We start from the raw sequence: 26853 nt of genomic DNA, 5'->3' as shown, positions 1-26853 counted from the left end.
GTGAATAATTCTGGAACACACATAATAAGGTAAGGGTGTGGTTTTTACTTGCTAAATTACCGTTGGTGCTTTTTTCCCTTGTTGGACGGTATATTTGATGGCTCCTCTTATCATGACATTTCCCCACGACTTACCTGAAACACTTATTAAATTTGCGCATAATATCTAATGGAGATGCCGGGGATTGAACCCAGGACCTCATACATGCTAAGCATGCGCTCTACCACTGAGCTACATCCCCTGCACAACTGACAAAAATTACTTTGTTTTTGCGTATATAAAGGAAGAAGTGTGAGAAAAAAACAATGAATGGAGACGTTTCCAAGGGAAAACCTACTATGACTGGCAAAAAGCTAACTTGGGAAGACTGAATGCATCACTTTAAATAAAAATCCTTGTGAATTTGGAGTTTCAAAGTGGGACTGCACACGTTAAGGTATGAATATCAAAAAATGACTCTGCGGTGGGACCAGAAAGCTCTACAGTCAACTTCATTGCTGGCAGGACTCAAACCTGCGCGGGGAGACCCCAATGGATTTCTAGTCCATCGCCTTAACCTCTCGGCCACAACAACGGATAAAAACTGGATAAATTGACTTTTGCCAATATCAGACACTGGCTAAGTGGCGTATATAAAGACTGCCATGTGAATAATTCTGGAACACACATATTAAGGTAAGGGTGTGGTTTTTACTTGCTAAATTACCGTTGGTGCTTTTTTCCCTTGTTGGACGGTATATTTGATGGCTCCTCTTATCATGACATTTCCCCACGACTTACCTGAAAACCTTTTAAATTTGCGCATAATATCTAATGGAGATGCTGGGGATTGAACCCAGGACCTCATACATGCAAAGCATGCGCTCTACCACTGAGCTACACCCCCTGCACAACTGCCAAAAATTACTTTGTTTTTGCGTATATAAAGGAAGAAGTGTGAGAAAAAAACAATGCATGGAGACGTTTCCAAGGGAAAACCTACTATGACTGGCAAAAAGCTAACTTGGGAAGACTGAATGCATCACTTTAAATAAAAATCCTTGTGAATTTGGAGTTTCAAAGTGGGACTGCACACGTTAAGGTATGAATATCAAAAAATGACTCTGAGGTGGGACCAGAAAGCTCTACAGTCAACTTCGTTGCTGGCAGGACTCGAACCTGCGCGGGGAGACCCCAATGGATTTCTAGTCCATCGCCTTAACCTCTCGGCCACAACAACACATAAAAACTAAAAATAAATTGAATTTCGCTAATATCAGACACTGGCTAAGTGGCTTATACAAAGACTGCCATGTGAATAATTCTGGAAGTGGCGTATATAAAGACTGCCATGTGAATAATTCTGGAACACACATAATAAGGTAAGGGTGTGGTTTTTACTTGATAAATTACCGTTGGTGCTTTTTTCCCCTTGTTGGACGGTATATTTGATGGCTCCTCTTATCATGACATTTCCCCACGACTTACCTGAAACACTTATTAAATTTGCGCATAATGTCTAATGGAGATGCCGGGGATTGAACCCAGGACCTCATACATGGTAGAGCCTCAGACTTTTAATCTAAGGGTCCAGGGTTCAAGTCCCTGTTCAGGCTTGTTGTCTTGTAGTGAATTGACTTTCTGGTGAGATGCTTGACTCTTGCAAATCCTGAGCTGGTTCCAAAAAAAGCTGTACCTTTTTTGCTCATTCCTCTGAGGCTCTTTGGAATTGGACGAACACATATAGTTTGTTCCTCTGCCAGAGTCACATTTGCAATAATCAAAAGAGCTTTTGAAGCCTGGATAGCTCAGTCGGTAGAGCATCAGACTTTTAATCTGAGGGTCCAGGGTTCAAGTCCCTGTTCAGGCTTGATGTCTTGTAGTGCAGTGATTCCTGACTCTTGCTAATCCTGAGCCGGTTCCAAGGAAAGCTGTACCTTTTCTGCTCATTCCTCTGAGCCGTTTTGGAATTGGGTTTCTCCTCAGTCGTCTTATATATTCGTTTAACAAGTATTGTTTTACAAGATTACCTTTCAATCAAGGTCAAACCTCAGTTGGTAGAGCCTCAGACTTTTAATCTAAGGGTCCAGGGTTCAAGTCCCTGTTCAGGCTTAATGTCTTGTAGTGCAGTGATTCCTGACTCTTGCTAATCCTGAGCCGGTTCCAAAGAAAGCTGTACCTTTTTTGCTCATTCCTCTGAGCCTCTTTGGAATTGGACGAACACATTTAGTTTGTTCCTCTGCCAGAGTCACATTTGCAATAATCAAAAGAGGTTTTGAAGCCTGGATAGCTCAGTCGGTAGAGCATCAGACTTTTAATCTGAGGGTCCAGGGTTCAAGTCCCTGTTCAGGCTTGTTGTCTTGTAGTGAAGTGACTTTCTGGTGAGATGCCTGACTGTTGCTAATCCTGAGCCGGTTCCAAAAAAAGCTGTACCTTTTCTGCTTGTTCCTCTGAGCCTTTTTGGAATTGGGTTTCTCCTCAGTCGTCTCATATATTCCTTTAACAAGTATTTTTTTTTACAAGATTACCTTTCAATCAAGGTCAAGCCTCAGTTGGTAGAGCCTCAGACTTTTAATCTAAGGGTCCAGGGTTCAAGTCCCTGTTCAGGCTTGTTGTCTTGTAGTGAATTGACTTTCTGGTGAGATGCTTGACTCTTGCTAATCCTGAGCCGGTTCCAAAAAAAGATGTACCTTTTCTGCTTGTTCCTCTCAGCCTTTTTGGAATTGGGTTTCTCCTCAGTCGTCTCATATATTCCTTTAACAAGTATTTTTTTTACAAGATTACCTTTCAATCAAGGTCAAGCCTCAGTTGGTAGAGCCTCAGACTTTTAATCTAAGGGTCCAGGGTTCAAGTCCCTGTTCAGGCTTGTTGTCTTGTAGTGAATTGACTTTCTGGTGAGATGCTTGACTCTTGCTAATCCTGAGCCGGTTCCAAAAAAAGCTGTACCTTTTTTGCTCATTCCTCTGAGGCTCTTTGGAATTGGACGAACACATATAGTTTGTTCCTCTGCCAGAGTCACATTTGCAATAATCAAAAGAGCTTTTGAAGCCTGGATAGCTCAGTCGGTAGAGCATCAGACTTTTAATCTGAGGGTCCAGGGTTCAAGTCCCTGTTCAGGCTTGATGTCTTGTAGTGCAGTGATTCCTGACTCTTGCTAATCCTGAGCCGGTTCCAAAGAAAGATGTACCTTTTCTGCTTGTTCCTCTGAGCCTTTTTGGAATTGGGTTTCTCCTCAGTCGTCTTATATATTCGTTTAACAAGTATTGTTTTACAAGATTACCTTACAATCAAGGTCAAACCTCGGTTGGTAGAGCCTCAGACTTTTAATCTAAGGGTCCAGGGTTCAAGTCCCTGTTCAGGCTTGATGTCTTGTAGTGCAGTGATTCCTGACTCTTGCTAATCCTGAGCCGGTTCCAAAGAAAGCTGTACCTTTTTTGCTCATTCCTCTGAGCCTTTTTGGAATTGGACGAACACATTTAGTTTGTTCCTCTGCCAGAGTCACATTTGCAATAATCAAAAGAGCTTTTGAAGCCTGGATAGCTCAGTCGGTAGAGCATCAGACTTTTAATCTGAGGGTCCAGGGTTCAAGTCCCTGTTCAGGCTTGTTGTCTTGTAGTGAAGTGACTTTCTGGTGAGATGCCTGACTGTTGCTAATCCTGAGCCGGTTCCAAAAAAAGATTTACCTTTTCTGCTTGTTCCTCTGAGCCGTTTTGGAATTGGGTTTCTCCTCAGTCGTCTTATATATTCCTTTAACAAGTATTGTTTTAAAAGATTACCTTTCAATCAAGGTCAAACCTCAGTTGGTAGAGCCTCAGACTTTTAATCTAAGGGTCTAGGGTTCAAATCCCTGTTCAGGCTTGATGTCTTGTAGTGCAGTGACTTTCTGGTGCGATTCCTGACTCTTGCTAATCCTGAGCCGGTTCCAAAGAAAGCTGTACCTTTTCTGCTCATTCCTCTGAGCCTTTTTGGAATTGGACGAACACATTTAGTTTGTTCCTCTGCCAGAGTCACATTTGCAATAATCAAAAGAGCTTTTGAAGCATGGATAGCTCAGTCGGTAGAGCATCAGACTTTTAATCTGAGGGTCCAGGGTTCAAGTCCCTGTTCAGGCTTGATGTCTTGTAGTGGAGTGACTTTCTGTTGAGATTCCTGAGTCTCGCTAATCCTGAGCCGGTTCCAAAAAAAGATGTACCTTTTCTGCATGTTCCTCTGAGCCTTTTTGGAATTGGGTTTCTCCCCAGTCGTCTTATATATTCCTTTAACAAGTATTGTTTTAAAAGATTACCTTTCAATCAAGGTCAAACCTCAGTTGGTAGAGCCTCAGACTTTTAACCTAAGGGTCCAGGGTTCAAGTCCCTATTCAGGCTTGAAGTTTTGTAGTGGAGTGACTTTCTGGTGAGATGCCTGACTCTTGCTAATCCTGAGCCGGTTCCAAAAAAAGATGTACCTTTTCTGCTTGTTCCTCTGAGCCTTTTTGGAATTGGGTTCCTCCTCAGTCGTCTTATATATTCGTTTAACAAGTATTGTTTTACAAGATTGCCTTTCAATCAAGGTCAAACCTCAGTTGGTAGAGCCTCAGACTTTTAATCTAAGGGTCCAGGGTTCAAGTCCCTATTCAGGCTTGAAGTTTTGTAGTGGAGTGACTTTCTGGTGAGATGCCTGACTCTTGCTAATCCTGAGCCGGTTCCAAAAAAAGATTTACCTTTTCTGCTTGTTCCTCTGAGCCGTTTTGGAATTGGGTTTCTCCTCAGTCGTCTTATATATTCCTTTAACAAGTATTGTTTTAAAAGATTACCTTTCAATCAAGGTCAAACCTCAGTTGGTAGAGCCTCAGACTTTTAATCTAAGGGTCTAGGGTTCAAATCCCTGTTCAGGCTTGATGTCTTGTAGTGCAGTGACTTTCTGGTGCGATTCCTGACTCTTGCTAATCCTGAGCCGGTTCCAAAGAAAGCTGTACCTTTTCTGCTCATTCCTCTGAGCCTTTTTGGAATTGGACGAACACATTTAGTTTGTTCCTCTGCCAGAGTCACATTTGCAATAATCAAAAGAGCTTTTGAAGCATGGATAGCTCAGTCGGTAGAGCATCAGACTTTTAATCTGAGGGTCCAGGGTTCAAGTCCCTGTTCAGGCTTGATGTCTTGTAGTGAATTGACTTTCTGGTGAGATGCTTGACTCTTGCTAATCCTGAGCCGGTTCCAAAAAAAAGATGTACCTTTTCTGCTTGTTCCTCTGAGCCTTTTTGGAATTGGGTTTCTCCTCAGTCGTCTTATATATTTTTTTAACAAGTATTGTTTTACAAGATTACCTTTCAATCAAGGTCAAACCTCAGTTGGTAGAGCCTCAGACTTTTAATCTAAGGGTCCAGGGTTCAAGTCCCTATTCAGGCTTGAAGTTTTGTAGTGGAGTGACTTTCTGGTGAGATGCCTGACTCTTGCTAATCCTGAGCCGGTTCCAAAGAAAGCTGTACCTTTTTTGCTCATTCCTCTGAGCCTTTTTGGAATTGGACGAACACATTTAGTTTGTTCCTCTGCCAGAGTCACATTTGCAATAATCAAAAGAGCTTTTGAAGCCTGGATAGCTCAGTCGGTAGAGCATCAGACTTTTAATCTGAGGGTCCAGGGTTCAAGTCCCTGTTCAGGCTTGATGTCTTGTAGTGGAGTGACTTTCTGTTGAGATTCCTGACTCTTGCTAATCCTGAGCCGGTTCCAAAAAAAGATGTACCTTTTCTGCATGTTCCTCTGAGCCTTCTTGGAATTGGATTTCTCCTCACCACTCTCATACTTTCTTTTAACAAGTATTGTTTTCCAAGATTACCTTTCAATCAAGGTCAAACCTCAGTTGGTAGAGCCTCAGACTTTTAATCTAAGGGTCCAGGGTTCAAGTCCCTATTCAGGCTTGAAGTTTTGTAGTGGAGTGACTTTCTGGTGAGATGCCTGACTCTTGCTAATCCCGAGCCGGTTCCAAAACAAGCTGTACCTTTTCTGCTTGTTCCTCTGAGCCGTTTTGGAATTGGGTTTCTCCTCAGTCGTCTTATATATTCGTTTAACAAGTATTGTTTTACAAGATTACCTTTCAATTAAGGTCAAACCTCAGTTGGTAGAGCCTCAGACTTTTAATCTAAGGGTCCAGGGTTCAAGTCCCTGTTCAGGCTTAATGTCTTGTAGTGCAGTGATTCCTGACGCTTGCTAATCCTGAGCCGGTTCCAAAGAAAGCTGTACCTTTTTTGCTCATTCCTCTGAGCCTCTTTGGAATTGGACGAACACATTTAGTTTGTTCCTCTGCCAGAGTCACATTTGCAATAATCAAAAGAGCTTTTGAAGCCTGGATAGCTTGGCCGGTAGAGCATCAGACTTTTAATCTGAGGGTCTAGGGTTCAAGTCGCTGTTCAGGCTTGTTGTCTTGTAGTGAATTGACTTTCTGATGAGATGCTTGACTCTTGCTAATCCTGAGCCGGTTCCAAAAAAAGATGTACCTTTTCTGCTTGTTCCTCTGAGCCTTTTTGGAATTGGGTTTCTCCTCAGTCGTCTTATATATTCGTTTAACAAGTATTTTTTTTACAAGATTACCTTTCAATCAAGGTCAAACCTCAGTTGGTAGAGCCTCAGACTTTTAATCTAAGGGTCCAGGGTTCAAGTCCCTATTCAGGCTTGAAGTTTTGTAGTGCAGTCACTTTCTGGTTAGGTTCCTGAATCTTGCTAATCCAGAGTTGGTTCCAAAAAAAACTGTACTCTTTCAGCTTTTTCCTCTGACCCTTTTTGGAATTGGGTTTCTCCTCAGTCGTCTTATATATTCGTTTAACAAGTATTGTTTTACAAGATTACCTTTCAATCAAGGTCAAACCTCGGTTGGTAGAGCCTCAGACTTTTAATCTAAGGGTCCAGTGTTCAAGTCCCTGTTCAGGCTTGATGTCTTGTAGTGCAGTGATTCCTGACTCTTGCTAATCCTGAGCCGGTTCCAAAGAAAGCTGTACCTTTTTTGCTCATTCCTCTGAGCCTTTTTGGAATTGGACGAACACATTTAGTTTGTTCCTCTGCCAGTCACATTTGCAATAATCAAAAGAGCTTTTAAAGCCTGGATAGCTCAGTCGGTAGAGCATCAGACTTTTAATCTGAGGGTCCAGGGTTCAAGTCCCTGTTCAGGCTTGTTGTCTTGTAGTGAATTGACTTTCTGGTGAGATGCTTGACTCTTGCTAATCCTGAGCCGGTTCCAAAAAAAGATGTATCTTTTCTGCTTGTTCCTCTGAGCCTTTTTGGAATTGGGTTTCTCCTCAGTCGTCTTATATATTCGTTTAACAAGTATTGTTTTAAAAGATTACCTTTCAATCAAGGTCAAACCTCAGTTGGTAGAGCCTCAGACTTTTAATCTAAGGGTCTAGGGTTCAAATCCCTGTTCAGGCTTGATGTCTTGTAGTGCAGTGACTTTCTGGTGAGATTCCTGACTCTTGCTAATCCTGAGCCGGTTCCAAAGAAAGCTGTACCTTTTCTGCTCATTCCTCTGAGCCTTTTTGGAATTGGACGAACACATTTAGTTTGTTTCTCTGCCAGAGTCACATTTGCAATAATCACAAGAGCTTTTGAAGCCTGGATAGCTCAGTCGGTAGAGCATCAGACTTTTAATCTGAGGGTCCAGGGTTCAAGTCCCTGTTCAGGCTTGATGTCTTGTAGTGGAGTGACTTTCTGTTGAGATTCCTGACTCTTGCTAATCCTGAGCCGGTTCCAAAAAAAGATGTACCTTTTCTGCATGTTCCTCTGAGCCTTCTTGGAATTGGATTTCTCCTCACCACTCTCATACTTTCTTTTAACAAGTATTGTTTTCCAAGATTACCTTTCAATCAAGGTCAAACCTCAGTTGGTAGAGCCTCAGACTTTTAATCTAAGGGTCCAGGGTTCAAGTCCCTATTCAGGCTTGAAGTTTTGTAGTGGAGTGACTTTCTGGTGAGATGCCTGACTCTTGCTAATCCCGAGCCGGTTCCAAAACAAGCTGTACCTTTTCTGCTTGTTCCTCTGAGCCGTTTTGGAATTGGGTTTCTCCTCAGTCGTCTTATATATTTGTTTAACAAGTATTGTTTTACAAGATTACCTTTCAATCAAGGTCAAACCTCAGTTGGTAGAGCCTCAGACTTTTAATCTAAGGGTCCAGGGTTCAAGTCCCTGTTCAGGCTTAATGTCTTGTAGTGCAGTGATTCCTGACGCTTGCTAATCCTGAGCCGGTTCCAAAGAAAGCTGTACCTTTTTTGCTCATTCCTCTGAGCCTCTTTGGAATTGGACGAACACATTTAGTTTGTTCCTCTGCCAGAGTCACATTTGCAATAATCAAAAGAGCTTTTGAAGCCTGGATAGCTTAGCCGGTAGAGCATCAGACTTTTAATCTGAGGGTCTAGGGTTCAAGTCGCTGTTCAGGCTTGTTGTCTTGTAGTGAATTGACTTTCTGATGAGATGCTTGACTCTTGCTAATCCTGAGCCGGTTCCAAAAAAAGATGTACCTTTTCTGCTTGTTCCTCTGAGCCTTTTTGGAATTGGGTTTCTCCTCAGTCGTCTTATATATTCGTTTAACAAGTATTTTTTTTACAAGATTACCTTTCAATCAAGGTCAAACCTCAGTTGGTAGAGCCTCAGACTTTTAATCTAAGGGTCCAGGGTTCAAGTCCCTATTCAGGCTTGAAGTTTTGTAGTGCAGTCACTTTCTGGTTAGGTTCCTGATTCTTGCTAATCCAGAGTTGGTTCCAAAAAAAACTGTACTCTTTCAGCTTTTTCCTCTGACCCTTTTTGGAATTGGGTTTCTCCTCAGTCGTCTTATATATTCGTTTAACAAGTATTTTTTTTACAAGATTACCTTTCAATCAAGGTCAAACCTCGGTTGGTAGAGCCTCAGACTTTTAATCTAAGGGTCCAGTGTTCAAGTCCCTGTTCAGGCTTGATGTCTTGTAGTGCAGTGATTCCTGACTCTTGCTAATCCTGAGCCGGTTCCAAAGAAAGCTGTACCTTTTTTGCTCATTCCTCTGAGCCTTTTTGGAATTGGACGAACACATTTAGTTTGTTCCTCTGCCAGTCACATTTGCAATAATCAAAAGAGCTTTTGAAGCATGGATAGCTCAGTCGGTAGAGCATCAGACTTTTAATCTGAGGGTCCAGGGTTCAAGTCCCTGTTCAGGCTTGATGTCTTGTAGTGAATTGACTTTCTGGTGAGATGCTTGACTCTTGCTAATCCTGAGCCGGTTCCAAAAAAAGATGTACCTTTTCTGCTTGTTCCTCTGAGCCTTTTTGGAATTGGGTTTCTCCTCAGTCGTCTTATATATTCGTTTAACAAGTATTGTTTTACAAGATTACCTTTCAATCAAGGTCAAACCTCAGTTGGTAGAGCCTCAGACTTTTAATCTAAGGGTCCAGGGTTCAAGTCCCTATTCAGGCTTGAAGTTTTGTAGTGGAGTGACTTTCTGGTGAGATGCCTGACTCTTGCTAATCCTGAGCCGGTTCCAAAGAAAGCTGTACCTTTTTTGCTCATTCCTCTGAGCCTTTTTGGAATTGGATGAACACATTTAGTTTGTTCCTCTGCCAGAGTCACATTTGCAATAATCAAAAGAGCTTTTGAAGCCTGGATAGCTCAGTCGGTAGAGCATCAGACTTTTAATCTGAGGGTCCAGGGTTCAAGTCCCTGTTCAGGCTTGATGTCTTGTAGTGGAGTGACTTTCTGTTGAGATTCCTGACTCTTGCTAATCCTGAGCCGGTTCCAAAGAAAGCTGTACCTTTTCTGCTCATTCCTCTGAGCCTTTTTGGAATTGGACGAACACATTTAGTTTGTTCCTCTGCCAGAGTCACATTTGCAATAATCAAAAGAGCTTTTGAAGCATGGATAGCTCAGTCGGTAGAGCATCAGACTTTTAATCTGAGGGTCCAGGGTTCAAGTCCCTGTTCAGGCTTGATGTCTTGTAGTGAATTGACTTTCTGGTGAGATGCTTGACTCTTGCTAATCCTGAGCCGGTTCCAAAAAAAGATGTACCTTTTCTGCTTGTTCCTCTGAGCCTTTTTGGAATTGGGTTTCTCCTCAGTCGTCTTATATATTCGTTTAACAAGTATTGTTTTACAAGATTACCTTTCAATCAAGGTCAAACCTCAGTTGGTAGAGCCTCAGACTTTTAATCTAAGGGTCCAGGGTTCAAGTCCCTGTTCAGGCTTGATGTCTTGTAGTGCAGTGACTTTCTGGTGAGATTCCTGACTTTTGCTAATCCTGAGCCGGTTCCAAAGAAAGCTGTACCTTTTCTGCTCATTCCTCTGAGCCTTTTTGGAATTGGACGAACACATTTAGTTTGTTTCTCTGCCAGAGTCACATTTGCAATAATCAAAAGAGCTTTTGAAGCCTGGATAGCTCAGTCGGTAGAGCATCAGACTTTTAATCTGAGGGTCCAGGGTTCAAGTCCCTGTTCAGGCTTGTTGTCTTGTAGTGAATTGACTTTCTGGTGAGATGCTTGACTCTTGCTAATCCTGAGCCGGTTCCAAAAAAAGATGTACCTTTTCTGCTTGTTCCTCTGAGCCTTTTTGGAATTGGGTTTCTCCTCAGTCGTCTCATATATTCCTTTAACAAGTATTTTTTTTTACAAGATTACCTTTCAATCAAGGTCAAGCCTCAGTTGGTAGAGCCTCAGACTTTTAATCTAAGGGTCCAGGGTTCAAGTCCCTGTTCAGGCTTGTTGTCTTGTAGTGAATTGACTTTCTGGTGAGATGCTTGACTCTTGCTAATCCTGAGCCGGTTCCAAAAAAAGATGTACCTTTTCTGCTTGTTCCTCTGAGCCTTTTTGGAATTGGATTTCTCCTCACCACTCTCATACTTTCTTTTAACAAGTATTGTTTTCCAAGATTACCTTTCAATCAAGGTCAAACCTCAGTTGGTAGAGCCTCAGACTTTTAATCTAAGGGTCCAGGGTTCAAGTCCCTGTTCAGGCTTGATGTCTTGTAGTGCAGTGATTCCTGACTCTTGCTAATCCTGAGCCGGTTCCAAAGAAAGCTGTACCTTTTTTGCTCATTCCTCTGAGGCTCTTTGGAATTGGACGAACACATATAGTTTGTTCCTCTGCCAGAGTCACATTTGCAATAATCAAAAGAGCTTTTGAAGCCTGGATAGCTCAGTTGGTAGAGCCTCAGACTTTTAATCTAAGGGTCCAGGGTTCAAGTCCCTATTCAGGCTCAAAGTTTTGTAGTGGAGTGACTTTCTGGTGAGATGCCTGACTCTTGCTAATCCTGAGCCGGTTCCAAAAAAAGATGTACCTTTTCTGCTTGTTCCTCTGAGCCTTTTTGGAATTGGGTTTCTCCTCAGTCGTCTTATATATTCGTTTAACAAGTATTGTTTTACAAGATTACCTTTCAATCATGGTCAAACCTCAGTTGGTAGAGCCTCAGACTTTTAATCTAAGGGTCCAGGGTTCAAGTCCCTGTTCAGGCTTGTTGTCTTGTAGTGCAGTGATTCCTGACTCTTGCTAATCATGAGCCGGTTCCAAAGAAAGCTGTACCTTTTCTGCTCATTCCTCTGAGCCTTTTTGGAATTGGACGAACACATTTAGTTTGTTTCTCTGCCAGAGTCACATTTGCAATAATCAAAAGAGCTTTTGAAGCCTGGATAGCTCAGTCGGTAGAGCATCAGACTTTTAATCTGAGGGTCCAGGGTTCAAGTCCCTGTTCAGGCTTGTTGTCTTGTAGTGAAGTGACTTTCTGGTGAGATGCCTGACTCTTGCTAATCCTGAGCCGGTTCCAAAAAAAGATGTACCTTTTCTGCTTGTTCCTCTGAGCCTTTTTGGAATTGGGTTTCTCCTCAGTCGTCTTATATATTCGTTTAACAAGTATTGTTTTACAAGATTACCTTTGAATCAAGGTCAAACCTCAGTTGGTAGAGCCTCAGACTTTTAATCTAAGGGTCCAGGGTTCAAGTCCCTGTTCAGGCTTAATGTCTTGTAGTGCAGTGATTCCTGAGTCTTGCTAATCCTGAGCCGGTTCCAAAGAAAGCTGTACCTTTTCTGCTCATTCCTCTGAGCCTTTTTGGAATTGGACGAACACATTTAGTTTGTTCCTCTGCCAGAGTCACATTTGCAATAATCAAAAGAGCTTTTGAAGCCTGGATAGCTCAGTCGGTAGAGCATCAGACTTTTAATCTGAGGGTCCAGGGTTCAAGTCCCTGTTCAGGCTCTGGTGAGATGCCTGACTCTTGCTAATCCTGAGCCGGTTCCAAAAAAAGATGTACCTTTTCTGCTTGTTCCTCTGAGCCTTTTTGGAATTGGGTTTCTCCTCAGTCGTCTTATATATTCGTTTAACAAGTATTGTTTTACAAGATTACCTTTGAATCAAGGTCAAACCTCAGTTGGTAGAGCCTCAGACTTTTAATCTAAGGGTCCAGGGTTCAAGTCCCTGTTCAGGCTTAATGTCTTGTAGTGCAGTGATTCCTGAGTCTTGCTAATCCTGAGCCGGTTCCAAAGAAAGCTGTACCTTTTCTGCTCATTCCTCTGAGCCTTTTTGGAATTGGACGAACACATTTAGTTTGTTCCTCTGCCAGAGTCACATTTGCAATAATCAAACGAGCTTTTGAAGCCTGGATAGCTCAGTCGGTAGAGCATCAGACTTTTAATCTGAGGGTCCAGGGTTCAAGTCCCTGTTCAGGCTTGATGTCTTGTAGTGCAATCACTTTCTGGTTAGGTTCCTGATTCTTGCTAATCCTGAGCTGTTTCCAAAACAAGCTGTACCTTTTCATCTTGTTCCTCTGAGCCTTTTTGGAATTGGGTTTCTTCTCAGTCGTCTTATATATTCCTTTAACAAGTATTGATTTAAAAGATTGCCTTTCAATCAAGGTCAAACCTCAGTTGGTAGAGCCTCAGACTTTTAATCTAAGGGTCTAGGGTTTAAGTCCCTGTTCAGGCTTGATGTCTTGTAGTGCAGTCACTTTCTGGTTAGGTTCCTGATTCTTGCTAATCCAGAGTTGGTTCCAAAAAAAGCTGTACCCTTTCAGCTTGTTCCTCTGACCCTTTTTGGAATTGGGTTTCTCCTCAGTCGTCTTATATATTCCTTTAACAAGTATTGATTTACAAGATTACCTTTCAATAGTGGTCAAACCTCAGTTGGTAGAGCCTCAGACTTTTAATCTAAGGGTCCAGGGTTCAAGTCCCTATTCAGGCTCAAAGTTTTGTAGTGGAGTGACTTTCTGGTGAGATGCCTGACTCTTGCTAATCCTGAGCCGGTTCCAAAAAAAGATGTACCTTTTCTGCTTGTTCCTCTGAGCCTTTTTGGAATTGGGTTTCTCCTCAGTCGTCTTATATATTCGTTTAACAAGTATTGTTTTACAAGATTACCTTTCAATCAAGGTCAAACCTCGGTTGGTAGATTCTCAGACTTTTAATCTAAGGGTCCGGGGTTCAAGTCCCTGTTCAGGCTTGATGTCTTGTAGTGCAGTGATTCCTGACTCTTGCTAATCCTGAGCCGGTTCCAAAGAAAGCTGTACCTTTTTTGCTCATTCCTCTGAGGCTCTTTGGAATTGGACGAACACATATAGTTTGTTCCTCTGCCAGAGTCACATTTGCAATAATCAAAAGAGCTTTTGAAGCCTGGATAGCTCAGTCGGTAGAGCATCAGACTTTTAATCTGAGGGTCCAGGGTTCAAGTCCCTGTTCAGGCTTGATGTCTTGTAGTGAATTGACTTTCTGTTGAGATTCCTGACTTTTGCTAATCCTGAGCCGGTTCCAAAGAAAGCTGTACCTTTTCTGCTCATTCCTCTGAGCCTTTTTGGAATTGGACGAACACATTTAGTTTGTTTCTCTGCCAGAGTCACATTTGCAATAATCAAAAGAGCTTTTGAAGCCTGGATAGCTCAGTCGGTAGAGCATCAGACTTTTAATCTGAGGGTCCAGGGTTCAAGTCCCTGTTCAGGCTTGTTGTCTTGTAGTGAAGTGACTTTCTGGTGAGATGCCTGACTCTTGCTAATCCTGAGCCGGTTCCAAAAAAAGATGTACCTTTTCTGCTTGTTCCTCTGAGCCTTTTTGGAATTGGGTTTCTCCTCAGTCGTCTTATATATTCGTTTAACAAGTATTGTTTTACAAGATTACCTTTGAATCAAGGTCAAACCTCAGTTGGTAGAGCCTCAGACTTTTAATCTAAGGGTCCAGGGTTCAAGTCCCTGTTCAGGCTTAATGTCTTGTAGTGCAGTGATTCCTGAGTCTTGCTAATCCTGAGCCGGTTCCAAAGAAAGCTGTACCTTTTCTGCTCATTCCTCTGAGCCTTTTTGGAATTGGACGAACACATTTAGTTTGTTCCTCTGCCAGAGTCACATTTGCAATAATCAAAAGAGCTTTTGAAGCCTGGATAGCTCAGTCGGTAGAGCATCAGACTTTTAATCTGAGGGTCCAGGGTTCAAGTCCCTGTTCAGGCTCTGGTGAGATGCCTGACTCTTGCTAATCCTGAGCCGGTTCCAAAAAAAGATGTACCTTTTCTGCTTGTTCCTCTGAGCCTTTTTGGAATTGGGTTTCTCCTCAGTCGTCTTATATATTCGTTTAACAAGTATTGTTTTACAAGATTACCTTTGAATCAAGGTCAAACCTCAGTTGGTAGAGCCTCAGACTTTTAATCTAAGGGTCCAGGGTTCAAGTCCCTGTTCAGGCTTAATGTCTTGTAGTGCAGTGATTCCTGAGTCTTGCTAATCCTGAGCCGGTTCCAAAGAAAGCTGTACCTTTTCTGCTCATTCCTCTGAGCCTTTTTGGAATTGGACGAACACATTTAGTTTGTTCCTCTGCCAGAGTCACATTTGCAATAATCAAACGAGCTTTTGAAGCCTGGATAGCTCAGTCGGTAGAGCATCAGACTTTTAATCTGAGGGTCCAGGGTTCAAGTCCCTGTTCAGGCTTGATGTCTTGTAGTGCAATCACTTTCTGGTTAGGTTCCTGATTCTTGCTAATCCTGAGCTGTTTCCAAAACAAGCTGTACCTTTTCATCTTGTTCCTCTGAGCCTTTTTGGAATTGGGTTTCTTCTCAGTCGTCTTATATATTCCTTTAACAAGTATTGATTTAAAAGATTGCCTTTCAATCAAGGTCAAACCTCAGTTGGTAGAGCCTCAGACTTTTAATCTAAGGGTCTAGGGTTTAAGTCCCTGTTCAGGCTTGATGTCTTGTAGTGCAGTCACTTTCTGGTTAGGTTCCTGATTCTTGCTAATCCAGAGTTGGTTCCAAAAAAAGCTGTACCCTTTCAGCTTGTTCCTCTGACCCTTTTTGGAATTGGGTTTCTCCTCAGTCGTCTTATATATTCCTTTAACAAGTATTGATTTACAAGATTACCTTTCAATAGTGGTCAAACCTCAGTTGGTAGAGCCTCAGACTTTTAATCTAAGGGTCCAGGGTTCAAGTCCCTATTCAGGCTCAAAGTTTTGTAGTGGAGTGACTTTCTGGTGAGATGCCTGACTCTTGCTAATCCTGAGCCGGTTCCAAAAAAAGATGTACCTTTTCTGCTTGTTCCTCTGAGCCTTCTTGGAATTGGATTTCTCCTCACCACTCTCATACCTTCTTTTAACAAGTATTGTTTTCCAAGATTACCTTTCAATCAAGGTCAAACCTCGGTTGGTAGATTCTCAGACTTTTAATCTAAGGGTCCGGGGTTCAAGTCCCTGTTCAGGCTTGATGTCTTGTAGTGCAGTGATTCCTGACTCTTGCTAATCCTGAGCCCGTTCCAAAGAAAGCTGTACCTTTTTTGCTCATTCCTCTGAGGCTCTTTGGAATTGGACGAACACATATAGTTTGTTCCTCTGCCAGAGTCACATTTGCAATAATCAAAAGAGCTTTTGAAGCCTGGATAGCTCAGTCGGTAGAGCATCAGACTTTTAATCTGAGGGTCCAGGGTTCAAGTCCCTGTTCAGGCTTGATGTCTTGTAGTGAATTGACTTTCTGTTGAGATTCCTGACTTTTGCTAATCCTGAGCCGGTTCCAAAGAAAGCTGTACCTTTTCTGCTCATTCCTCTGAGCCTTTTTGGAATTGGACGAACACATTTAGTTTGTTTCTCTGCCAGAGTCACATTTGCAATAATCAAAAGAGCTTTTGAAGCCTGGATAGCTCAGTCGGTAGAGCATCAGACTTTTAATCTGAGGGTCCAGGGTTCAAGTCCCTGTTCAGGCTTGTTGTCTTGTAGTGAAGTGACTTTCTGGTGAGATGCCTGACTCTTGCTAATCCTGAGCCGGTTCCAAAAAAAGATGTACCTTTTCTGCTTGTTCCTCTGAGCCTTTTTGGAATTGGGTTTCTCCTCAGTCGTCTTATATATTCGTTTAACAAGTATTGTTTTACAAGATTACCTTTGAATCAAGGTCAAACCTCAGTTGGTAGAGCCTCAGACTTTTAATCTAAGGGTCCAGGGTTCAAGTCCCTGTTCAGGCTTAATGTCTTGTAGTGCAGTGATTCCTGAGTCTTGCTAATCCTGAGCCGGTTCCAAAGAAAGCTGTACCTTTTCTGCTCATTCCTCTGAGCCTTTTTGGAATTGGACGAACACATTTAGTTTGTTCCTCTGCCAGAGTCACATTTGCAATAATCAAACGAGCTTTTGAAGCCTGGATAGCTCAGTCGGTAGAGCATCAGACTTTTAATCTGAGGGTCCAGGGTTCAAGTCCCTGTTCAGGCTCTGGTGAGATGCCTGACTCTTGCTAATCCTGAGCCGGTTCCAAAAAAAGATGTACCTTTTCTGCTTGTTCCTCTGAGCCTTTTTGGAATTGGGTTTCTCCTCAGTCGTCTTATATATTCGTTTAACAAGTATTGTTTTACAAGATTACCTTTCAATCATGGTCAAACCTCAGTTGGTAGAGCCTCAGACTTTTAATCTAAGGGTCCAGGGTTCAAGTCCCTATTCAGGCTCAAAGTTTTGTAGTGGAGTGACTTTCTGGTGAGATGCCTGACTCTTGCTAATCCTGAGCCGGTTCCAAAAAAAGATGTACCTTTTCTGCTTGTTCCTCTGAGCCTTTTTGGAATTGGGTTTCTCCTCAGTCGTCTTATATATTCGTTTAACAAGTATTGTTTTACAAGATTACCTTTCAATCATGGTCAAACCTCAGTTGGTAGAGCCTCAGACTTTTAATCTAAGGGTCCAGGGTTCAAGTCCCTGTTCAGGCTTAATGTCTTGTAGTGCAGTGATTCCTGACTCTTGCTAATCCTGAGCCGGTTCCAAAGAAAGCTGTACCTTTTCTGCTCATTCCTCTGAGCCTTTTTGGAATTGGACGAACACATTTAGTTTGTTTCTCTGCCAGAGTCACATTTGCAATAATCAAAAGAGCTTTTGAAGCCTGGATAGCTCAGTCGGTAGAGCATCAGACTTTTAATCTGAGGGTCCAGGGTTCAAGTCCCTGTTCAGGCTTGTTGTCTTGTAGTGAAGTGACTTTCTGGTGAGATGCCTGACTCTTGCTAATCCTGAGCCGGTTCCAAAAAAAGATGTACCTTTTCTGCTTGTTCCTCTGAGCCTTTTTGGAATTGGGTTTCTCCTCAGTCGTCTTATATATTCGTTTAACAAGTATTGTTTTACAAGATTACCTTTGAATCAAGGTCAAACCTCAGTTGGTAGAGCCTCAGACTTTTAATCTAAGGGTCCAGGGTTCAAGTCCCTGTTCAGGCTTAATGTCTTGTAGTGCAGTGATTCCTGAGTCTTGCTAATCCTGAGCCGGTTCCAAAGAAAGCTGTACCTTTTCTGCTCATTCCTCTGAGCCTTTTTGGAATTGGACGAACACATTTAGTTTGTTCCTCTGCCAGAGTCACATTTGCAATAATCAAACGAGCTTTTGAAGCCTGGATAGCTCAGTCGGTAGAGCATCAGACTTTTAATCTGAGGGTCCAGGGTTCAAGTCCCTGTTCAGGCTTGATGTCTTGTAGTGCAATCACTTTCTGGTTAGGTTCCTGATTCTTGCTAATCCTGAGCTGTTTCCAAAACAAGCTGTACCTTTTCATCTTGTTCCTCTGAGCCTTTTTGGAATTGGGTTTCTTCTCAGTCGTCTTATATATTCCTTTAACAAGTATTGATTTAAAAGATTGCCTTTCAATCAAGGTCAAACCTCAGTTGGTAGAGCCTCAGACTTTTAATCTAAGGGTCTAGGGTTTAAGTCCCTGTTCAGGCTTGATGTCTTGTAGTGCAGTCACTTTCTGGTTAGGTTCCTGATTCTTGCTAATCCAGAGTTGGTTCCAAAAAAAGCTGTACCCTTTCAGCTTGTTCCTCTGACCCTTTTTGGAATTGGGTTTCTCCTCAGTCGTCTTATATATTCCTTTAACAAGTATTGATTTACAAGATTACCTTTCAATAGTGGTCAAACCTCAGTTGGTAGAGCCTCAGACTTTTAATCTAAGGGTCCAGGGTTCAAGTCCCTATTCAGGCTCAAAGTTTTGTAGTGGAGTGACTTTCTGGTGAGATGCCTGACTCTTGCTAATCCTGAGCCGGTTCCAAAAAAAGATGTACCTTTTCTGCTTGTTCCTCTGAGCCTTTTTGGAATTGGGTTTCTCCTCAGTCGTCTTATATATTCGTTTAACAAGTATTGTTTTACAAGATTACCTTTCAATCAAGGTCAAACCTCGGTTGGTAGATTCTCAGACTTTTAATCTAAGGGTCCGGGGTTCAAGTCCCTGTTCAGGCTTGATGTCTTGTAGTGCAGTGATTCCTGACTCTTGCTAATCCTGAGCCGGTTCCAAAGAAAGCTGTACCTTTTTTGCTCATTCCTCTGAGGCTCTTTGGAATTGGACGAACACATATAGTTTGTTCCTCTGCCAGAGTCACATTTGCAATAATCAAAAGAGCTTTTGAAGCCTGGATAGCTCAGTCGGTAGAGCATCAGACTTTTAATCTGAGGGTCCAGGGTTCAAGTCCCTGTTCAGGCTTGATGTCTTGTAGTGAATTGACTTTCTGTTGAGATTCCTGACTTTTGCTAATCCTGAGCCGGTTCCAAAGAAAGCTGTACCTTTTCTGCTCATTCCTCTGAGCCTTTTTGGAATTGGACGAACACATTTAGTTTGTTTCTCTGCCAGAGTCACATTTGCAATAATCAAAAGAGCTTTTGAAGCATGGATAGCTCAGTCGGTAGAGCATCAGACTTTTAATCTGAGGGTCCAGGGTTCAAGTCCCTGTTCAGGCTTGTTGTCTTGTATTGAATTGACTTTCTGGTGAGATGCTTGACTCTTGCTAATCCTGAGCCGGTTCCAAAAAAAGATGTACCTTTTCTGCTTGTTCCTCTGAGCCTTTTTGGAATTGGGTTTCTCCTCAGTCGTCTTATATATTCGTTTAACAAGTATTGTTTTACAAGATTACCTTTCATACAAAGTCAAACCTCAGTTGGTAGAGCCTCAGACTTTTAATCTAAGGGTCCAGGGTTCAAGTCCCTGTTCAGGCTTGAAGTTTTGTAGTGGAGTGACTTTCTGGTGAGATCCCTAACTCTTGCTAATCCTGAGCCGGTTCCAAAAAAAGATGTACCTTTTCTGCTTGTTCCTCTGATCCTTTTTGGAATTGGGTTTCTTCTCAGTCGTCTTATATATTCCTTTAACAAGTATTGATTTAAAAGATTGCCTTTCAATCAAGGTCAAACCTCAGTTGGTAGAGCCTCAGACTTTTAATCTAAGGGTCTAGGGTTCAAGTCCCTGTTCAGGCTTGATGTCTTGTAGTGCAGTCACTTTCTGGTTAGGTTCCTGATTCTTGCTAATCCAGAGTTGGTTCCAAAAAAAGATGTACCCTTTCAGCTTGTTCCTCTGAGCCTTTTTGGAATTGGGTTTCTCCTCAGTCGTCTCATATATTCCTTTAACAAGTATTGTTTTACAAGATTACCTTTCAATCATGGTCAAACCTCAGTCGGTAGAGCATCAGACTTTTAATCTGAGGGTCCAGGGTTCAAGTCCCTGTTCAGGCTTGATGTCTTGTAGTGGAGTGACTTTCTGTTGAGATTCCTGACTTTTGCTAATCCTGAGCCGGTTCCAAAGAAAGCTGTACCTTTTCTGCTCATTCCTCTGAGCCTTTTTGGAATTGGACGAACACATTTAGTTTGTTTCTCTGCCAGAGTCACATTTGCAATAATCAAAAGAGCTTTTGAAGCCTGGATAGCTCAGTCGGTAGAGCATCAGACTTTTAATCTGAGGGTCCAGGGTTCAAGTCCCTGTTCAGGCTTGTTGTCTTGTAGTGAAGTGACTTTCTGGTGAGATGCCTGACTCTTGCTAATCCTGAGCCGGTTCCAAAAAAAGATGTACCTTTTCTGCTTGTTCCTCTGAGCCTTTTTGGAATTGGGTTTCTCCTCAGTCGTCTTATATATTCGTTTAACAAGTATTGTTTTACAAGATTACCTTTGAATCAAGGTCAAACCTCAGTTGGTAGAGCCTCAGACTTTTAATCTAAGGGTCCAGGGTTCAAGTCCCTGTTCAGGCTTAATGTCTTGTAGTGCAGTGATTCCTGAGTCTTGCTAATCCTGAGCCGGTTCCAAAGAAAGCTGTACCTTTTCTGCTCATTCCTCTGAGCCTTTTTGGAATTGGACGAACACATTTAGTTTGTTCCTCTGCCAGAGTCACATTTGCAATAATCAAACGAGCTTTTGAAGCCTGGATAGCTCAGTCGGTAGAGCATCAGACTTTTAATCTGAGGGTCCAGGGTTCAAGTCCCTGTTCAGGCTTGATGTCTTGTAGTGCAATCACTTTCTGGTTAGGTTCCTGATTCTTGCTAATCCTGAGCTGTTTCCAAAACAAGCTGTACCTTTTCATCTTGTTCCTCTGAGCCTTTTTGGAATTGGGTTTCTTCTCAGTCGTCTTATATATTCCTTTAACAAGTATTGATTTAAAAGATTGCCTTTCAATCAAGGTCAAACCTCAGTTGGTAGAGCCTCAGACTTTTAATCTAAGGGTCTAGGGTTTAAGTCCCTGTTCAGGCTTGATGTCTTGTAGTGCAGTCACTTTCTGGTTAGGTTCCTGATTCTTGCTAATCCAGAGTTGGTTCCAAAAAAAGCTGTACCCTTTCAGCTTGTTCCTCTGACCCTTTTTGGAATTGGGTTTCTCCTCAGTCGTCTTATATATTCCTTTAACAAGTATTGATTTACAAGATTACCTTTCAATAGTGGTCAAACCTCAGTTGGTAGAGCCTCAGACTTTTAATCTAAGGGTCCAGGGTTCAAGTCCCTATTCAGGCTCAAAGTTTTGTAGTGGAGTGACTTTCTGGTGAGATGCCTGACTCTTGCTAATCCTGAGCCGGTTCCAAAAAAAGATGTACCTTTTCTGCTTGTTCCTCTGAGCCTTTTTGGAATTGGGTTTCTCCTCAGTCGTCTTATATATTCGTTTAACAAGTATTGTTTTACAAGATTACCTTTCAATCAAGGTCAAACCTCGGTTGGTAGATTCTCAGACTTTTAATCTAAGGGTCCGGGGTTCAAGTCCCTGTTCAGGCTTGATGTCTTGTAGTGCAGTGATTCCTGACTCTTGCTAATCCTGAGCCGGTTCCAAAGAAAGCTGTACCTTTTTTGCTCATTCCTCTGAGGCTCTTTGGAATTGGACGAACACATATAGTTTGTTCCTCTGCCAGAGTCACATTTGCAATAATCAAAAGAGCTTTTGAAGCCTGGATAGCTCAGTCGGTAGAGCATCAGACTTTTAATCTGAGGGTCCAGGGTTCAAGTCCCTGTTCAGGCTTGATGTCTTGTAGTGAATTGACTTTCTGTTGAGATTCCTGACTTTTGCTAATCCTGAGCCGGTTCCAAAGAAAGCTGTACCTTTTCTGCTCATTCCTCTGAGCCTTTTTGGAATTGGACGAACACATTTAGTTTGTTTCTCTGCCAGAGTCACATTTGCAATAATCAAAAGAGCTTTTGAAGCATGGATAGCTCAGTCGGTAGAGCATCAGACTTTTAATCTGAGGGTCCAGGGTTCAAGTCCCTGTTCAGGCTTGTTGTCTTGTAGTGAATTGACTTTCTGGTGAGATGCTTGACTCTTGCTAATCCTGAGCCGGTTCCAAAAAAAGATGTACCTTTTCTGCTTGTTCCTCTGAGCCTTTTTGGAATTGGGTTTCTCCTCAGTCGTCTTATATATTCGTTTAACAAGTATTGTTTTACAAGATTACCTTTCATACAAAGTCAAACCTCAGTTGGTAGAGCCTCAGACTTTTAATCTAAGGGTCCAGGGTTCAAGTCCCTGTTCAGGCTTGAAGTTTTGTAGTGGAGTGACTTTCTGGTGAGATCCCTAACTCTTGCTAATCCTGAGCCGGTTCCAAAAAAAGATGTACCTTTTCTGCTTGTTCCTCTGATCCTTTTTGGAATTGGGTTTCTTCTCAGTCGTCTTATATATTCCTTTAACAAGTATTGATTTAAAAGATTGCCTTTCAATCAAGGTCAAACCTCAGTTGGTAGAGCCTCAGACTTTTAATCTAAGGGTCTAGGGTTCAAGTCCCTGTTCAGGCTTGATGTCTTGTAGTGCAGTCACTTTCTGGTTAGGTTCCTGATTCTTGCTAATCCAGAGTTGGTTCCAAAAAAAGATGTACCCTTTCAGCTTGTTCCTCTGAGCCTTTTTGGAATTGGGTTTCTCCTCAGTCGTCTCATATATTCCTTTAACAAGTATTGTTTTACAAGATTACCTTTCAATCATGGTCAAACCTCAGTCGGTAGAGCATCAGACTTTTAATCTGAGGGTCCAGGGTTCAAGTCCCTGTTCAGGCTTGATGTCTTGTAGTGGAGTGACTTTCTGTTGAGATTCCTGACTTTTGCTAATCCTGAGCCGGTTCCAAAGAAAGCTGTACCTTTTCTGCTCATTCCTCTGAGCCTTTTTGGAATTGGACGAACACATTTAGTTTGTTTCTCTGCCAGAGTCACATTTGCAATAATCAAAAGAGCTTTTGAAGCATGGATAGCTCAGTCGGTAGAGCATCAGACTTTTAATCTGAGGGTCCAGGGTTCAAGTCCCTGTTCAGGCTTGTTGTCTTGTAGTGAATTGACTTTCTGGTGAGATGCTTGACTCTTGCTAATCCTGAGCCGGTTCCAAAAAAAGATGTACCTTTTCTGCTTGTTCCTCTGAGCCTTTTTGGAATTGGGTTTCTCCTCAGTCGTCTTATATATTCGTTTAACAAGTATTGTTTTACAAGATTACCTTTCAATCAAGGTCAAACCTCAGTTGGTAGAGCCTCAGACTTTTAATCTGAGGGTCCAGGGTTCAAGTCCCTGTTCAGGCTTGATGTCTTGTAGTGCAGTCACTTTCTGGTTAGGTTCCTGATTCTTGCTAATCCAGAGTTTGTTCCAAAAAAACCTGTGCTTTTTCCTCTGACCCTTTTTGGAATTGGGTTTCTCCTCAGTCGTCTCATATATTCCTTTAACAAGTATTGTTTTACAAGATTACCTTTCAATCATGGTCAAACCTCAGTCGGTAGAGCATCAGACTTTTAATCTGAGGGTCCAGGGTTCAAGTCCCTGTTCAGGCTTGATGTCTTGTAGTGGAGTGACTTTCTGTTGAGATTCCTGACTTTTGCTAATCCTGAGCCGGTTCCAAAGAAAGCTGTACCTTTTCTGCTCATTCCTCTGAGCCTTTTTGGAATTGGACGAACACATTTAGTTTGTTTCTCTGCCAGAGTCACATTTGCAATAATCAAAAGAGCTTTTGAAGCATGGATAGCTCAGTCGGTAGAGCATCAGACTTTTAATCTGAGGGTCCAGGGTTCAAGTCCCTGTTCAGGCTTGTTGTCTTGTAGTGAATTGACTTTCTGGTGAGATGCTTGACTCTTGCTAATCCTGAGCCGGTTCCAAAAAAAGATGTACCTTTTCTGCTTGTTCCTCTGAGCCTTTTTGGAATTGGGTTTCTCCTCAGTCGTCTTATATATTCGTTTAACAAGTATTGTTTTACAAGATTACCTTTCAATCAAGGTCAAACCTCAGTTGGTAGAGCCTCAGACTTTTAATCTGAGGGTCCAGGGTTCAAGTCCCTGTTCAGGCTTGATGTCTTGTAGTGCAGTCACTTTCTGGTTAGGTTCCTGATTCTTGCTAATCCAGAGTTTGTTCCAAAAAAACCTGTGCTTTTTCCTCTGACCCTTTTTGGAATTGGGTTTCTCCTCAGTCGTCTCATATATTCCTTTAACAAGTATTGTTTTACAAGATTACCTTTCATACAAAGTCAAACCTCAGTTGGTAGAGCCTCAGACTTTTAATCTAAGGGCCCAGGGTTCAAGTCCCTGTTCAGGCTTGAAGTTTTGTAGTGGAGTGACTTTCTGGTGAGATCCCTAACTCTTGCTAATCCTGAGCCGGTTCCAAAAAAAGATGTACCTTTTCTGCTTGTTCCTCTGATCCTTTTTGGAATTGGGTTTCTTCTCAGTCGTCTTATATATTCCTTTAACAAGTATTGATTTAAAAGATTGCCTTTCAATCAAGGTCAAACCTCAGTTGGTAGAGCCTCAGACTTTTAATCTAAGGGTCTAGGGTTCAAGTCCCTGTTCAGGCTTGATGTCTTGTAGTGCAGTCACTTTCTGGTTAGGTTCCTGATTCTTGCTAATCCAGAGTTGGTTCCAAAAAAAGCTGTACCCTTTCAGCTTGTTCCTCTGAGCCTTTTTGGAATTGGGTTTCTCCTCAGTCGTCTCATATATTCCTTTAACAAGTATTGTTTTACAAGATTACCTTTCAATCATGGTCAAACCTCAGTTGGTAGAGCCTCAGACTTTTAATCTAAGGGTCCAGGGTTCAAGTCCCTATTCAGGCTCAAAGTTTTGTAGTGGAGTGACTTTCTGGTGAGATGCCTGACTCTTGCTAATCCTGAGCCGGTTCCAAAAAAAGATGTACCTTTTCTGCTTGTTCCTCTGAGCCTTTTTGGAATTGGGTTTCTCCTCAGTCGTCTTATATATTCGTTTAACAAGTATTGTTTTACAAGATTACCTTTCAATCATGGTCAAACCTCAGTTGGTAGAGCCTCAGACTTTTAATCTAAGGGTCCAGGGTTCAAGTCCCTGTTCAGGCTTAATGTCTTGTAGTGCAGTGATTCCTGACTCTTGCTAATCCTGAGCCGGTTCCAAAGAAAGCTGTACCTTTTCTGCTCATTCCTCTGAGCCTTTTTGGAATTGGACGAACACATTTAGTTTGTTTCTCTGCCAGAGTCACATTTGCAATAATCAAAAGAGCTTTTGAAGCCTGGATAGCTCAGTCGGTAGAGCATCAGACTTTTAATCTGAGGGTCCAGGGTTCAAGTCCCTGTTCAGGCTTGTTGTCTTGTAGTGAAGTGACTTTCTGGTGAGTTGCCTGACTCTTGCTAATCCTGAGCCGGTTCCAAAAAAAGATGTACCTTTTCTGCTTGTTCCTCTGAGCCTTTTTGGAATTGGGTTTCTCCTCAGTCGTCTTATATATTCGTTTAACAAGTATTGTTTTACAAGATTACCTTTCAATCAAGGTCAAACCTCAGTTGGTAGAGCCTCAGACTTTTAATCTGAGGGTCCAGGGTTCAAGTCCCTGTTCAGGCTTGATGTCTTGTAGTGCAGTCACTTTCTGGTTAGGTTCCTGATTCTTGCTAATCCAGAGTTTGTTCCAAAAAAACCTGTGCTTTTTCCTCTGACCCTTTTTGGAATTGGGTTTCTCCTCAGTCGTCTCATATATTCCTTTAACAAGTATTGTTTTACAAGATTACCTTTCATACAAAGTCAAACCTCAGTTGGTAGAGCCTCAGACTTTTAATCTAAGGGCCCAGGGTTCAAGTCCCTGTTCAGGCTTGAAGTTTTGTAGTGGAGTGACTTTCTGGTGAGATCCCTAACTCTTGCTAATCCTGAGCCGGTTCCAAAAAAAGATGTACCTTTTCTGCTTGTTCCTCTGATCCTTTTTGGAATTGGGTTTCTTCTCAGTCGTCTTATATATTCCTTTAACAAGTATTGATTTAAAAGATTGCCTTTCAATCAAGGTCAAACCTCAGTTGGTAGAGCCTCAGACTTTTAATCTAAGGGTCTAGGGTTCAAGTCCCTGTTCAGGCTTGATGTCTTGTAGTGCAGTCACTTTCTGGTTAGGTTCCTGATTCTTGCTAATCCAGAGTTGGTTCCAAAAAAAGCTGTACCCTTTCAGCTTGTTCCTCTGAGCCTTTTTGGAATTGGGTTTCTCCTCAGTCGTCTCATATATTCCTTTAACAAGTATTGTTTTACAAGATTACCTTTCAATCATGGTCAAACCTCAGTTGGTAGAGCCTCAGACTTTTAATCTAAGGGTCCAGGGTTCAAGTCCCTATTCAGGCTCAAAGTTTTGTAGTGGAGTGACTTTCTGGTGAGATGCCTGACTCTTGCTAATCCTGAGCCGGTTCCAAAAAAAGATGTACCTTTTCTGCTTGTTCCTCTGAGCCTTTTTGGAATTGGGTTTCTCCTCAGTCGTCTTATATATTCGTTTAACAAGTATTGTTTTACAAGATTACCTTTCAATCATGGTCAAACCTCAGTTGGTAGAGCCTCAGACTTTTAATCTAAGGGTCCAGGGTTCAAGTCCCTGTTCAGGCTTAATGTCTTGTAGTGCAGTGATTCCTGACTCTTGCTAATCCTGAGCCGGTTCCAAAGAAAGCTGTACCTTTTCTGCTCATTCCTCTGAGCCTTTTTGGAATTGGACGAACACATTTAGTTTGTTTCTCTGCCAGAGTCACATTTGCAATAATCAAAAGAGCTTTTGAAGCCTGGATAGCTCAGTCGGTAGAGCATCAGACTTTTAATCTGAGGGTCCAGGGTTCAAGTCCCTCTTCAGGCTTGTTGTCTTGTAGTGAAGTGACTTTCTGGTGAGATGCCTGACTCTTGCTAATCCTGAGCCGGTTCCAAAAAAAGATGTACCTTTTCTGCTTGTTCCTCTGAGCCTTTTTGGAATTGGGTTTCTCCTCAGTCGTCTTATATATTCGTTTAACAAGTATTGTTTTACAAGATTACCTTTGAATCAAGGTCAAACCTCAGTTGGTAGA

At 42.1% G+C, this 26853-nt stretch overlaps 40 non-coding genes across 40 annotated transcripts; 38 read left to right on the top strand and 2 right to left on the bottom strand.

The window, feature by feature from the left end:
* Positions 1 to 169: 169 nt before the first annotated feature.
* trnaa-agc (transfer RNA alanine (anticodon AGC)) lies at positions 170 to 241 on the bottom strand. The gene has a single exon. It is a non-coding gene; the product is annotated as a tRNA-Ala (tRNA).
* Positions 242 to 814: 573 nt separating this feature from the next.
* On the bottom strand, positions 815 to 886 carry trnaa-ugc (transfer RNA alanine (anticodon UGC)). Its single transcript has one exon. It is a non-coding gene; the product is annotated as a tRNA-Ala (tRNA).
* Positions 887 to 1776: 890 nt separating this feature from the next.
* Positions 1777 to 1849, top strand: trnak-uuu (transfer RNA lysine (anticodon UUU)). The gene has a single exon. It is a non-coding gene; the product is annotated as a tRNA-Lys (tRNA).
* Positions 1850 to 2259: 410 nt separating this feature from the next.
* trnak-uuu (transfer RNA lysine (anticodon UUU)) lies at positions 2260 to 2332 on the top strand. Its single transcript has one exon. It is a non-coding gene; the product is annotated as a tRNA-Lys (tRNA).
* Positions 2333 to 3026: 694 nt separating this feature from the next.
* trnak-uuu (transfer RNA lysine (anticodon UUU)) lies at positions 3027 to 3099 on the top strand. The gene has a single exon. It is a non-coding gene; the product is annotated as a tRNA-Lys (tRNA).
* Positions 3100 to 3509: 410 nt separating this feature from the next.
* On the top strand, positions 3510 to 3582 carry trnak-uuu (transfer RNA lysine (anticodon UUU)). The gene has a single exon. It is a non-coding gene; the product is annotated as a tRNA-Lys (tRNA).
* A 436-nt stretch (positions 3583 to 4018) lies between these two features.
* On the top strand, positions 4019 to 4091 carry trnak-uuu (transfer RNA lysine (anticodon UUU)). The gene has a single exon. It is a non-coding gene; the product is annotated as a tRNA-Lys (tRNA).
* Positions 4092 to 5037: 946 nt separating this feature from the next.
* On the top strand, positions 5038 to 5110 carry trnak-uuu (transfer RNA lysine (anticodon UUU)). The gene has a single exon. It is a non-coding gene; the product is annotated as a tRNA-Lys (tRNA).
* A 437-nt stretch (positions 5111 to 5547) lies between these two features.
* trnak-uuu (transfer RNA lysine (anticodon UUU)) lies at positions 5548 to 5620 on the top strand. Its single transcript has one exon. It is a non-coding gene; the product is annotated as a tRNA-Lys (tRNA).
* Positions 5621 to 6298: 678 nt separating this feature from the next.
* trnak-uuu (transfer RNA lysine (anticodon UUU)) lies at positions 6299 to 6371 on the top strand. The gene has a single exon. It is a non-coding gene; the product is annotated as a tRNA-Lys (tRNA).
* Positions 6372 to 7048: 677 nt separating this feature from the next.
* On the top strand, positions 7049 to 7121 carry trnak-uuu (transfer RNA lysine (anticodon UUU)). Its single transcript has one exon. It is a non-coding gene; the product is annotated as a tRNA-Lys (tRNA).
* Positions 7122 to 7557: 436 nt separating this feature from the next.
* On the top strand, positions 7558 to 7630 carry trnak-uuu (transfer RNA lysine (anticodon UUU)). The gene has a single exon. It is a non-coding gene; the product is annotated as a tRNA-Lys (tRNA).
* A 678-nt stretch (positions 7631 to 8308) lies between these two features.
* trnak-uuu (transfer RNA lysine (anticodon UUU)) lies at positions 8309 to 8381 on the top strand. The gene has a single exon. It is a non-coding gene; the product is annotated as a tRNA-Lys (tRNA).
* A 678-nt stretch (positions 8382 to 9059) lies between these two features.
* trnak-uuu (transfer RNA lysine (anticodon UUU)) lies at positions 9060 to 9132 on the top strand. Its single transcript has one exon. It is a non-coding gene; the product is annotated as a tRNA-Lys (tRNA).
* Positions 9133 to 9568: 436 nt separating this feature from the next.
* Positions 9569 to 9641, top strand: trnak-uuu (transfer RNA lysine (anticodon UUU)). Its single transcript has one exon. It is a non-coding gene; the product is annotated as a tRNA-Lys (tRNA).
* A 181-nt stretch (positions 9642 to 9822) lies between these two features.
* trnak-uuu (transfer RNA lysine (anticodon UUU)) lies at positions 9823 to 9895 on the top strand. The gene has a single exon. It is a non-coding gene; the product is annotated as a tRNA-Lys (tRNA).
* Positions 9896 to 10331: 436 nt separating this feature from the next.
* trnak-uuu (transfer RNA lysine (anticodon UUU)) lies at positions 10332 to 10404 on the top strand. Its single transcript has one exon. It is a non-coding gene; the product is annotated as a tRNA-Lys (tRNA).
* A 680-nt stretch (positions 10405 to 11084) lies between these two features.
* trnak-uuu (transfer RNA lysine (anticodon UUU)) lies at positions 11085 to 11157 on the top strand. Its single transcript has one exon. It is a non-coding gene; the product is annotated as a tRNA-Lys (tRNA).
* A 423-nt stretch (positions 11158 to 11580) lies between these two features.
* Positions 11581 to 11653, top strand: trnak-uuu (transfer RNA lysine (anticodon UUU)). Its single transcript has one exon. It is a non-coding gene; the product is annotated as a tRNA-Lys (tRNA).
* A 423-nt stretch (positions 11654 to 12076) lies between these two features.
* trnak-uuu (transfer RNA lysine (anticodon UUU)) lies at positions 12077 to 12149 on the top strand. Its single transcript has one exon. It is a non-coding gene; the product is annotated as a tRNA-Lys (tRNA).
* A 398-nt stretch (positions 12150 to 12547) lies between these two features.
* trnak-uuu (transfer RNA lysine (anticodon UUU)) lies at positions 12548 to 12620 on the top strand. The gene has a single exon. It is a non-coding gene; the product is annotated as a tRNA-Lys (tRNA).
* A 933-nt stretch (positions 12621 to 13553) lies between these two features.
* On the top strand, positions 13554 to 13626 carry trnak-uuu (transfer RNA lysine (anticodon UUU)). Its single transcript has one exon. It is a non-coding gene; the product is annotated as a tRNA-Lys (tRNA).
* A 181-nt stretch (positions 13627 to 13807) lies between these two features.
* On the top strand, positions 13808 to 13880 carry trnak-uuu (transfer RNA lysine (anticodon UUU)). Its single transcript has one exon. It is a non-coding gene; the product is annotated as a tRNA-Lys (tRNA).
* A 423-nt stretch (positions 13881 to 14303) lies between these two features.
* Positions 14304 to 14376, top strand: trnak-uuu (transfer RNA lysine (anticodon UUU)). Its single transcript has one exon. It is a non-coding gene; the product is annotated as a tRNA-Lys (tRNA).
* Positions 14377 to 14774: 398 nt separating this feature from the next.
* Positions 14775 to 14847, top strand: trnak-uuu (transfer RNA lysine (anticodon UUU)). Its single transcript has one exon. It is a non-coding gene; the product is annotated as a tRNA-Lys (tRNA).
* A 933-nt stretch (positions 14848 to 15780) lies between these two features.
* Positions 15781 to 15853, top strand: trnak-uuu (transfer RNA lysine (anticodon UUU)). Its single transcript has one exon. It is a non-coding gene; the product is annotated as a tRNA-Lys (tRNA).
* Positions 15854 to 16034: 181 nt separating this feature from the next.
* On the top strand, positions 16035 to 16107 carry trnak-uuu (transfer RNA lysine (anticodon UUU)). Its single transcript has one exon. It is a non-coding gene; the product is annotated as a tRNA-Lys (tRNA).
* A 423-nt stretch (positions 16108 to 16530) lies between these two features.
* Positions 16531 to 16603, top strand: trnak-uuu (transfer RNA lysine (anticodon UUU)). Its single transcript has one exon. It is a non-coding gene; the product is annotated as a tRNA-Lys (tRNA).
* A 653-nt stretch (positions 16604 to 17256) lies between these two features.
* trnak-uuu (transfer RNA lysine (anticodon UUU)) lies at positions 17257 to 17329 on the top strand. The gene has a single exon. It is a non-coding gene; the product is annotated as a tRNA-Lys (tRNA).
* Positions 17330 to 17752: 423 nt separating this feature from the next.
* trnak-uuu (transfer RNA lysine (anticodon UUU)) lies at positions 17753 to 17825 on the top strand. The gene has a single exon. It is a non-coding gene; the product is annotated as a tRNA-Lys (tRNA).
* Positions 17826 to 18758: 933 nt separating this feature from the next.
* On the top strand, positions 18759 to 18831 carry trnak-uuu (transfer RNA lysine (anticodon UUU)). The gene has a single exon. It is a non-coding gene; the product is annotated as a tRNA-Lys (tRNA).
* A 181-nt stretch (positions 18832 to 19012) lies between these two features.
* On the top strand, positions 19013 to 19085 carry trnak-uuu (transfer RNA lysine (anticodon UUU)). The gene has a single exon. It is a non-coding gene; the product is annotated as a tRNA-Lys (tRNA).
* Positions 19086 to 20031: 946 nt separating this feature from the next.
* trnak-uuu (transfer RNA lysine (anticodon UUU)) lies at positions 20032 to 20104 on the top strand. The gene has a single exon. It is a non-coding gene; the product is annotated as a tRNA-Lys (tRNA).
* Positions 20105 to 20527: 423 nt separating this feature from the next.
* On the top strand, positions 20528 to 20600 carry trnak-uuu (transfer RNA lysine (anticodon UUU)). Its single transcript has one exon. It is a non-coding gene; the product is annotated as a tRNA-Lys (tRNA).
* Positions 20601 to 21533: 933 nt separating this feature from the next.
* trnak-uuu (transfer RNA lysine (anticodon UUU)) lies at positions 21534 to 21606 on the top strand. Its single transcript has one exon. It is a non-coding gene; the product is annotated as a tRNA-Lys (tRNA).
* Positions 21607 to 21787: 181 nt separating this feature from the next.
* Positions 21788 to 21860, top strand: trnak-uuu (transfer RNA lysine (anticodon UUU)). The gene has a single exon. It is a non-coding gene; the product is annotated as a tRNA-Lys (tRNA).
* Positions 21861 to 22806: 946 nt separating this feature from the next.
* Positions 22807 to 22879, top strand: trnak-uuu (transfer RNA lysine (anticodon UUU)). The gene has a single exon. It is a non-coding gene; the product is annotated as a tRNA-Lys (tRNA).
* A 682-nt stretch (positions 22880 to 23561) lies between these two features.
* trnak-uuu (transfer RNA lysine (anticodon UUU)) lies at positions 23562 to 23634 on the top strand. The gene has a single exon. It is a non-coding gene; the product is annotated as a tRNA-Lys (tRNA).
* Positions 23635 to 25068: 1434 nt separating this feature from the next.
* On the top strand, positions 25069 to 25141 carry trnak-uuu (transfer RNA lysine (anticodon UUU)). The gene has a single exon. It is a non-coding gene; the product is annotated as a tRNA-Lys (tRNA).
* A 1434-nt stretch (positions 25142 to 26575) lies between these two features.
* trnak-uuu (transfer RNA lysine (anticodon UUU)) lies at positions 26576 to 26648 on the top strand. Its single transcript has one exon. It is a non-coding gene; the product is annotated as a tRNA-Lys (tRNA).
* The last annotated feature ends 205 nt before the right edge of the window (positions 26649 to 26853 follow it).

Source organism: Gasterosteus aculeatus, chromosome 5, assembly GCF_964276395.1.
Source record: "Gasterosteus aculeatus chromosome 5, fGasAcu3.hap1.1, whole genome shotgun sequence".
In the NCBI taxonomy this organism is placed as follows: Eukaryota; Metazoa; Chordata; class Actinopteri; order Perciformes; family Gasterosteidae; genus Gasterosteus; species Gasterosteus aculeatus.
The sequence above is the reverse complement of the archived record's forward strand: the minus strand, read 5'-3'. Positions and strand labels throughout refer to the sequence as shown.